The sequence below is a fragment of the Etheostoma cragini genome, chromosome 3 (genome assembly GCF_013103735.1).
Source record: "Etheostoma cragini isolate CJK2018 chromosome 3, CSU_Ecrag_1.0, whole genome shotgun sequence".
In the NCBI taxonomy this organism is placed as follows: domain Eukaryota; kingdom Metazoa; phylum Chordata; class Actinopteri; order Perciformes; family Percidae; genus Etheostoma; species Etheostoma cragini.
The window spans coordinates 7192466-7202374 of record NC_048409.1 but is presented as its reverse complement, the minus strand read 5'-3'; positions in this window follow the sequence as shown (position 1 = coordinate 7202374).

Here is a 9909-nt window from a genome sequence, read left to right as displayed (position 1 = left end):
CAGCGGGCAGCTAGCCAACAGCAGCAACCGCGTGGAGTCGAGAAGACAGGTGGAGAACGAGGTTAGTTTACCACACTCGGTTAAACTAACATAATAAACATATGGTTCAGGAGTACAGATACCTGGGAGCATCAATAACAGGCTAAACTGGAAGATCAACAGCACAGCTTTTTACAAGAAGGGAAGGAGCAGAATTTATCTCCTGAGGAAGCTGAGATAATTCCACGTGTGCAGCAGGATGTCGGAGATGTTCTACCAGTCTGTTGTGGCCAGCGCTCTGTTCTCCTCCGCCATCTGCTGGGGCAGCAGCATCGGAGCCAGCGACACGAACAGACTACACAAACTGATCAGGAAGGCTGGCTCTGTTATTGACTGCAAACAGGACACGTTTGAAGCTGTGGTGGATAAGAGGTCACTGAACAAACAGTTATCCATCATGAAAAACTACAACCACCCTCTCCACCCAACACTGACCCACCAGCTGAGCATCTTCTCCTAGAGGCTTTGACAGCTTTGATGTTGCACTGACCGCTACAAGAAATCATTCCTGCCTCATTACACAAAATTGCACAACAATTGACAGCTGTGTGATAACATCTCATTACCTCACACATTACAATGCACTATTGTGCTACTTGCCAACAGGTCACTTCATATTCATTATCTAATATAATACATGTTTTATTTTGTGATATATACGGTGTATGTAGGTTGTACATTTTATTCTACTGTAGATGTATATTGTTTTTCATTTAAGTACATTACATTATTACTCCAAGCATGTTCAATGGTTTTAGTGCATTATTTTTTATCTTTGGCATCTTACTTTATTTTATCGTATTTAAAATACGTTATAGAATACATTATATTACTTTTATTTTTTGTTTGTGTGTCAGTATGTGTGTATGTCCTTGGTAACTTCCTGCTTGTAACAGAGTAATTTCCTAATATGGAATTTATAAAGTTCATCTATCTATCTATAATAAAATGAATATTTAAGAATACATCTTGTGCATTGACAGAAAAAAAGTATAATCTCATCCAGCTGAGTTAAAAATTCTACAAATATCAAACAGGCCTAAAATCATACAAATCATCTGTCTGAGAGAGGCTCTGGGAGCCCAGCATTTTGCAACCCCACTGTAGTCCAGAACTGTATCCACTATCAAGTTAAAATCTCTCCTAGAACAACATTGTGTTTGCCTACAGCTTGATATTTCCTTTCTAAATCTATAAAAATGCCTAATAATCTACATTACGTACATATATTAGCCAGAATTAGTTCTTGAACTTGTGTTTCAGCCAAACTGAAAATACAATTATTCTTAATTTGTTTAATTAATTGCAGGTTAATTAACTTAAATTGCAGGTGCTTGCTAATCAGTGTAATGACCCCTCTACTCCTGCTAAACTCTACACTATGGAACACATATCCTACCCATCCTCCATACAATATGCAACATGACAAGTGTTATCACTGATGGGCCATTAATGCATCACCATCTCTATAGCACTGTGTTAACATCATAGACTGTATATTATACAGTCTGGTTAATATCTATTGCAGCAAGGACACATACAGTATATTTATATACATACATATATATACATATACTGTACGTATATATGTATATTTAAATGCATTTGATATTACACCTCTGGAGTGGACCTTGCTGTGGTTACCCCCCTCTTCCTTGTACGTTGGCCAGGGGCCTTACATGGCCAATTTAAAACCCAACAAGTTTAGAACACCCACATACTTCGTTTTACTATGATGACTTATTATCCTGTCTACCTTGAGTCTCTCTTGCTCCTTTCTTTTCTTAGTGTTACTTATTAGCTTTCCTCGTTACAAGTAAACGTCACATTACCTGTTATGTAACAACACTAGCCAAACTCAACATCCCAGAGCAACACAGCTTATTGTTCTGTCTTCGTGTTATGCCCTAATCCAACTGTATGTTTTACTGCACCAGTTGTATTGTGTTTCTTGCAATGATATTGTACTAGTAAACATAAAAATAAATGGTAAATATAAATATGGTACAAAAGATTAAATTATTACAATTTGTCTAATTCAATGAAAGATGACAGTAAGTCCCCCTTAGCATTTGTCTCTCTATCTTTTGGTACAGTGTAAACGATAAATCTGATTGGTTATACTGCAGCAACCTGGGGCCTGTTGCACAAAGTAGAATAAAGATATCCAGGATAGGTGAAAAAGAGCAGCTTGACTTTGTGTGATCCGCTCATTGTGGCTTAAACAGCTACACGTTTGCCGAGCCAGGATGAGAAGGTGAAGCTACAGTATGTCAAGCCAGGTGTAGATAGCTGGGATAAGTGCACGTTCACGGCTTTTTTTAAATAGACCACGTTATCGATCACAGATCTACTGATGCAGAAATGTAGAAGATGCATGCTAGTTTCATGTTTCTGTATTTATGTGATAAATGTGCTGGTTTTACTGTAAAGTGTCTTTTGAGTAGCCTACCATGTAAAGCACAACATAAATAAAATGTATTATTATTTTGCCCACTTTCCCTTAAAAAGTGATCAGAGAGAATTATGTTTTCTCTGGAAATGTACCCTAAGGACTCTAGGCTTAATTTCAAACCCTTATTCACAACGCGAGAACATGTTTTACAACCAAATGCATAAATCTCTGTAAACTATGCCTAATTCAAAATATCTTTGTACAATTTATGTTCATACAGAACAATCAGAAAGGGACAACAACTAGAACAAGAAGTACTGTAAGTGAATTCAATACATGCTGTGAGCACATATGTAAAACTATATTCATGTTTTTGTATGTGAGTGACAGCACCAAAATGAAAAGATTAAGAATTATTGTGTCGTTCCCGGTGTGTTGAATGTAAACTACACTATATATGTATATAGGCCACGTTATTGGTCCAGGTATGGGAGACTTTTTGAGAAGGTTATGAAACCAATGTAAGCTATAATACCTAATAAAAACATTGTTACATATTAAGTAACACAAACTACCCTTTATTAGAAAAGGGACACGCAAACATAAAATGAAATTATGAATTTATTGGTCTCTGACCAGTCTGTCATTAATATCCTCTGAGAATATCGCTGCATTGTCCCACTTAATCTACAGAGCGTCCTTTATAAACCTGAAGGACCAGGCTAGCCGCAAAGAACAAAATCTCCATGGTTACTTGGCTGGGTTTAATTCAACCTTGTTTCGTGCAACCAAGTCAAAGCTAAATTCATCAGGATAACTTAAACATCCTGGTTTCTTGCAACCTGGCCCCTGGTGTCATTTTAAGGCGACTTAATAGAGGTGAACACGTCAACCAGCCATGTGTAATGCCACAGCTGGTGCAGCACCGGCTGGCTGCTGAGTCCTTCCCGGACCATGCTATTAGATTAGAAAGCGCTAAGAAGAGTTCTATGAGCTTAGAACACATTTTAACTAAATATCGCAGTCAGTCATGTTCATTTAATTGTGGAAATTCAAAATTGTGATTACATTGTGCAGCTTTAAAGACCGGTTGAAGTTGAAACTTGTAGCTTCTTGCTTCTAATCACCTTTATTGCAACAACTCTTTGTACTTCTGTTCTAACTGACTTTTCAGGCTGGATAATTCATTCACTTGTGAATTGTGTTTGCGGATACAAATCACTCTGCATTCATTTGCATTGTGTTTCAGAAGTCTCAAATAGATACAAAACAGAGTTACGGATATATATCACTCTGCACTCATTTGTGCATTGTGTTTCACAAGTTGCAAATACTTATGAGACTGTTTTAGCACCAAAGATTCAGCAACTGCATGGCCTATTTATGGCTTAAAATGTTTTCAGAAACAAGTTTTGGAGAACTATTTCTGTAAAATAATAAAAAATACGAGATTGTATTCCAAACGAGAATGTCTGAAATTCGGGAGCAGCCAGCACAATGACGCAATCGTCTAATCAGCTGCAGCCATTGCGGTTGTAGACTGTTTATTTGCTTGTCACTGGTAATTGAAACTGATGTCAAGCTCACTAGCATGCAATGCTGGGAATCAAGGCAATCCCATCCGTCAAAACAACGCATGAATGGACCATCAGGCCCCTACGATCCTAAATGAGGACACTAAGACCTACAATTTTAGTTTATAACTGCTTTATGGATATTTTTTATTTTTTATTTGAGTAAATATCTCCTATTTATTAAATATTAAATAAATATTATTTATAATATTTTTTTTCCCCTAAAAGCAGTTACTGCACTTCTCAGTTGCAGATTACTCCACCAAGGTATTTGTTTGAAGAAGGTTTCTGAGTTAATATCTGCATACACTTTAAACCCTTTATCATTGTAAAGATCAGCAACTTTATTCACCTTATCCTTATTAGGGGTTCCATCTAACAAAATTTCCCCCTACTGTGATGGCTTATCCCAAATTGGTGTCCACCGGGTTGTGTCAGATTCTTTAGTATAACTATGGACCTTCATCCAAATGCAGTACAAAAAGCTTAGGCAAAGGAGGAATATCTTTACTGCGATGTTTGATAAAAAATCAATGTTTGAACCGATTGGGTGTGACCAATTGTTCTTCAATACTGGTCCAAGATGGTTTAGGTTGACTAGATCTAACCTTATTCAAGAATACCTGCAAAGCAAAAACCCAGTGATACTGAATATTTTGCAGGTTAAAACATCCTTTGTCTTTTAGTATTTGCAGGGTTGTACGCCTAAAATGTGCTTTTCTCCCATTCCATATAAAATTAGTTATTTATAATAACTTACAACTGATAAATAAATAAGGCATGGCATGCAGCAAAGGGTTGCAGATCAGAGTTGAGCCTTTGTACATGGGGCCCACGCTCTACCAGGTTAGCTATCCAGGGTTCTGAAGTTAAATGAGGCCTCTTTTTAGAGAACCCACAATAAAGGTCGATCAAATAAGGTTTTGTTTGCGCTGCCTATCTTACCCTCTCCACCACTAATAAAGGTGACGATGAGGATGAGCAGTGCTTGGGTTTTGGTGTTGTGATCAGGGGCTCTGGGTGTCACAAATAGTGATGATTTACCAAAAGATGAAATGCTATGTTTTGGAAAGACATCCATTTAAATAAATTATATTAGGCTTATTGTTTAGAAATGTTGAGTTCCCAATGGGGTACCCTATATAATATATTCTGCCAGAGGAGAGTAAAGATAGATCAGACCATATTTTATTTTTGTGCCTGCCTGGAGAGACTGCTTTCTACTCCTTTCCACAAAGTCACCTGACAAGCAAGTTTAAATTAGATAGTTTTAGATATTGCCATGCTTTGTGACATATGTATGTGCTCTGTAATGCAGCCTTGTATAACGTAAACCATCTGATTCACCATGAGTGTCTGCTCTAAATGATAACACACACTTTCAATAAGGGCCTTCCAGCCCATATGTTGTTTAGATGAACACGACGGTACCTATAGGAGACCTGATTGATTGGTTCATAATTTATGACCTCTGATACCCTCTGACCTTTGTCACGACCCTTTCCTCAGCTCTCAGCAGAATATGAAAAATTACTTGTTTCTGTGTGTAGTGGGCTGATGTAGAAATGTGCCAAAAATGACAAAACACGTGTTGGATATGTACACATACCCATACAAAGCTACTGGATATACATCTTACTACATGAACAAAAACCTTTGTAACAATCCCAATTTCTCTTAAAGTTAACTAGCTAAAGTTAACGTACATCACGTAACATTAGTTTACTAGTTTACAATTTTCTTTTTCAAGGCCAGGATTGCACTGTAAATATTGCTGGACAAGATGGAAATTACCATCCTGAAAAAACTACATTTGGACTGCATAACTGGTTCTCCTTTTCAGTTTTTGCGCCTCAGCCTTGGCCCTTACAATTGCCCTTGCTCATAATTTAATTTTAAAATTCCCATACAGGCGAATAGTTAAATAGCCTAAATCATGTGTCTTAACTAGCATGTTCCCTTGTCTGCCCCACGTTTTACATAGAGCATGGCAGAGCAACGGAAACACATTAGGAGAGCAGTGGAGATGAGACTTTCACTAGAGATTCACTTTAAAAAGGTAAATTGTTAATTGACTGTTTTTATATAGCACTTTTCTAGTCTTGACGACTACTCAAAGCACTTCTTACATAGTACAGGAACCATTCACCATTTACACACATTCATGCACCGGGGCTGCCGTACAAGGTGCCACCTGTTCATCAGATAAACACTAATTTACACACATTTACACAACGATGGCACAGCATTTGGGGCAACTCGGGGTTATGATTTTCTACCCCTAAAAACAAACTATTAGTATACGATGGAGTCTAATCTCCAAAGCCTTACATTTTATTATGCTGTACAATAAACCTTTTGCATATCTGCAAACATTTACCTGATTGACGTAAAATATAGCAGCACCTTCTACAGTCAAAAACAGGTAATGGCTTTTCAACAAAATACTATTCAAACAGAAAATATTTTAGGAGTAATGACAGCCACTGGCACTGGCAACAACAATGGCAGCCAAGATGACATTTTACTGCTCTAAGCATGTAGGTACATGCAAAAATGTTAACAACGCAGTGGCTTACAAAAAGACTCCAGTCCTGCCTATGTGGAGCAAATGACCAGTCTCAGAACGCTGAATTAGAGTTGTGTAATACTTAGCAGAGAGTAGAAAAAACTGTTGAAACTGGAGTGTTCACAACAGTTGGAAATCTGAACGTTTTAGCAAACAGGGATTTCTCTAAAATATGTTTACCTCAAAATTTAAAAATTCAGTTTTATAACATTGTAGATATGATAGAAACTACCGAAAATAATATATCCACTTTAAGATATGAAGGTAAGCGGTGGCTCATTGCCCCTCCGCCAGAGCCCCTGTCTGTCGCCCTTTCTCCTGCTCCTCTTTGGACAACGTCATCTTCCAGAGGTTCCTCCCTGCATCTTGGCACCATACATAAAAATAGTGATGGTAATTGAAAACCAGAGTCAGATTCCTTCTATGTGTCATTGTCAGTGTAGTGTCAGTGTGCCAATTAAAGTGATTCAGAATGTCATCATTCATCAAACAACACAGATGAACAAAAATTTAAATCCCAGGTTTTTCCAAGCAAATGTTTATTTCTAAGTTAGTTATAATGTAAAACAGGCTACTGGAGTTTGCAGTTTGCTGTTTAGTTCTTGGGAAATGAGTGCCTGTTTTTTTTTCAGTCATCTTTGATTTAAGCTTGTTAATTAATCCTAAACCTAAACTTAATTATACTAGTTTGAAAGCCCTTTTCTTAATCTTCAACATCCATCATCAAAACCTTACAGCCTATTATATTTGTTGTTGTTTACCAAGGTCCAGGCCCATATTCAGAATTTGTATCTAAATTCTCAGAGTTTTTATCAGGTGTAGTCCTTAAATCAGACAAAGTACTTATTATAGGTGATTTAAATATCCATGTGGACGTTGGGAACAATAACCTTAGTATTGCTTTCAACTCACTATTAGATCCAATTGGTTTTAGTTAGAGTGTGCATAAGACCACTCACTGTTTTAACCACACCCTCGACCTTGTCCTGACACATGGCAATGCAATTAAAGATTTAATAGTATTTCAGCAGGATCCTTTATTATCAGACTATACTCTAATAACTCTTGAATTCTCACTACCCGACTACACTAGATGCCTATCTGACAGTGCTAAAGGAAGATATCCCAACCTTTAATTAATTCCGTTCCTTAATATAACGGATGATCTTTATGTTAACTTTTATCCCCTCCCAAATTGACAAATTTGTTGACTGTGCCTTCAAAAAGAAGATGATGAAGCAAAGGAAACTAGCACCCACTCCCAAAGTTGCAAATTAAAACAATTTTTGCGAAAACTTGAAAGTAAATGGCGTTCTACCAAAGTGAAAGAATCTTGTTTAGATTGGCAAGACTGTCTGAAAATGTACAGGAAGGACCTCCAAAATGACAGATCAGACTATTACATCACTAATAGAAGAAAATAAGAACTCTTTTCAGCACTTTAGGCAGGGTGACAGATAGTCAAAGCTCTAGTGAGCCATCTATTTTTATAGCCCCGAGTAGTGACGACTTTATGAGCTTATTTAATGAGAAAATTTTAACAGAGACAAAATTCATCACCTTTTGCCCTCAATTTTTAGTGGTTCAGCTTTAAACGCAGTAGCACTAGAAAGAACAAAAATACCTTATATATACTTAGACTGCTTCTGTCCTATAGACCTTCTACAATTCATGTCTAAGGTCTCTTTGGCTAAGCCATCTACCTTTCTCTTAGACCCCATTCCAACGAGGCTACTTAAAGAAGAGTTATCCATGGTTAACATGCCATATCTAGATAGGATCATTATGTCTCTATTAACAGGTTTCTGCACCATGGTCATTTAAAGTAGGTGTGATAAAATCTTTCCTGAAAAAACCCTCCCTCGACCCAGTGGTCAAACTGTAGACCTATATATAACCTTCCCTTTCTCTCCAAGATCCTTGAGAAGGTAGTCGCTAATCAGTTAGTGATTTACTGGATAGCAAAAGTTTGCTTGACCTTCTAAACGCTTCAGACAAGGACTTGTCTCTAGTGATAGTCAAATTAAGCTTCTTCAACCACTCTCTTTATTTTCTGAGCTCACTAGATGGCGCTCTCTGTTCAAAGAAAAAGGTTGAAGGAATGGGAATTTAGTGCGTTTTTAACCCTGAAGCGCCATCTAGTGAGCTCAGAAATGAAATACAGTGGTTCGAGATGCTTCATTTCATCATCACTATTTGTTTCTGTCGTATTTATCCGATCAATCTCAATTTGTTAATGTTAACGAGAAATCCTCCAAATACGCTAAACTTAGCCATGGCAAGCCACAAGGCTCAGTCCTTGGACCCATTCTATTGTCCTTATATATCCTTCCGTTCTGCAATATTATTAGGAAACACTCAATTAAATTTCATTTCATCATCATTTCATGTCATGTCTCATTTCATAGGGGTATGTTTCCCCCCCTAGTCCTTACCACTTGGTTTTAAGGGCCAAGGGCTAGGGGTGGCTAGATGGAGGAATGGGATTTGGCCAGAAACTTTGCAGGAGGTGCATAGTTCCCCCATAGCTGGTAAAGTTCACGTATTGAATATTACCTCATCCTTCATCCAGCAGATGTAGCTCATGCATAAAGTTGTTGTGGGTAAGTAGCCCTAGTGGGCTGTAGGCTACTGCATCCTCTGGTTACCACGGCATCCGGTCATTAGGCATCATGTCAGACTTCAACCCTGTATGAAAACAAAATACGGTGGAAAGATGATAAACTGTGTAGTGATATATAACTATTGGACTTTGCTGATGAACTGAGTATAAAAATCAAATTAAATTATTGATGTATTCTTGCCAAAAGAGTTATTTAAATTACTCAAAGTAAACAAGCCAGACGGATTGGCGTCAATCTCGCCAGCGTCCCTGTTACTAGGCAACATATTTTTGTTCTGAGTTTTGGGAGTTTAAGCATGATCCAGATGGCAACATCTGAAATTCAGCCTGTGAGGGATGAGAACTATCTGACAGGATAGATCTAACACTTTTTAGCATCTGCTTCTGATAAAGTTCCCCTTGGCCTTTCTGCTTAGAACCTGTGATGCAGCTGCTCACCTTAATTAACCTGGAGAGGGAGTTTTTTTGTTTTACAGTAATGGACCAATACCAGCCGATTAAGAGGTTACAACTGACTCAACAAAGGACCTATAGAAAAGGGAAAACAAGGTCTTGTCCACATTAAACTTGGCCAGTTTTCTAAGGCTATACAGGCGCTTCTGCCTTTTCTTGCAAAGCAAACTAGTATTTGTGTTACGGGGGGTATGAGGATTGGACCCAAATGCAGTGAGGAGGAGGCAGGCAGGAGTAGGAACATAAATAGTTTTAT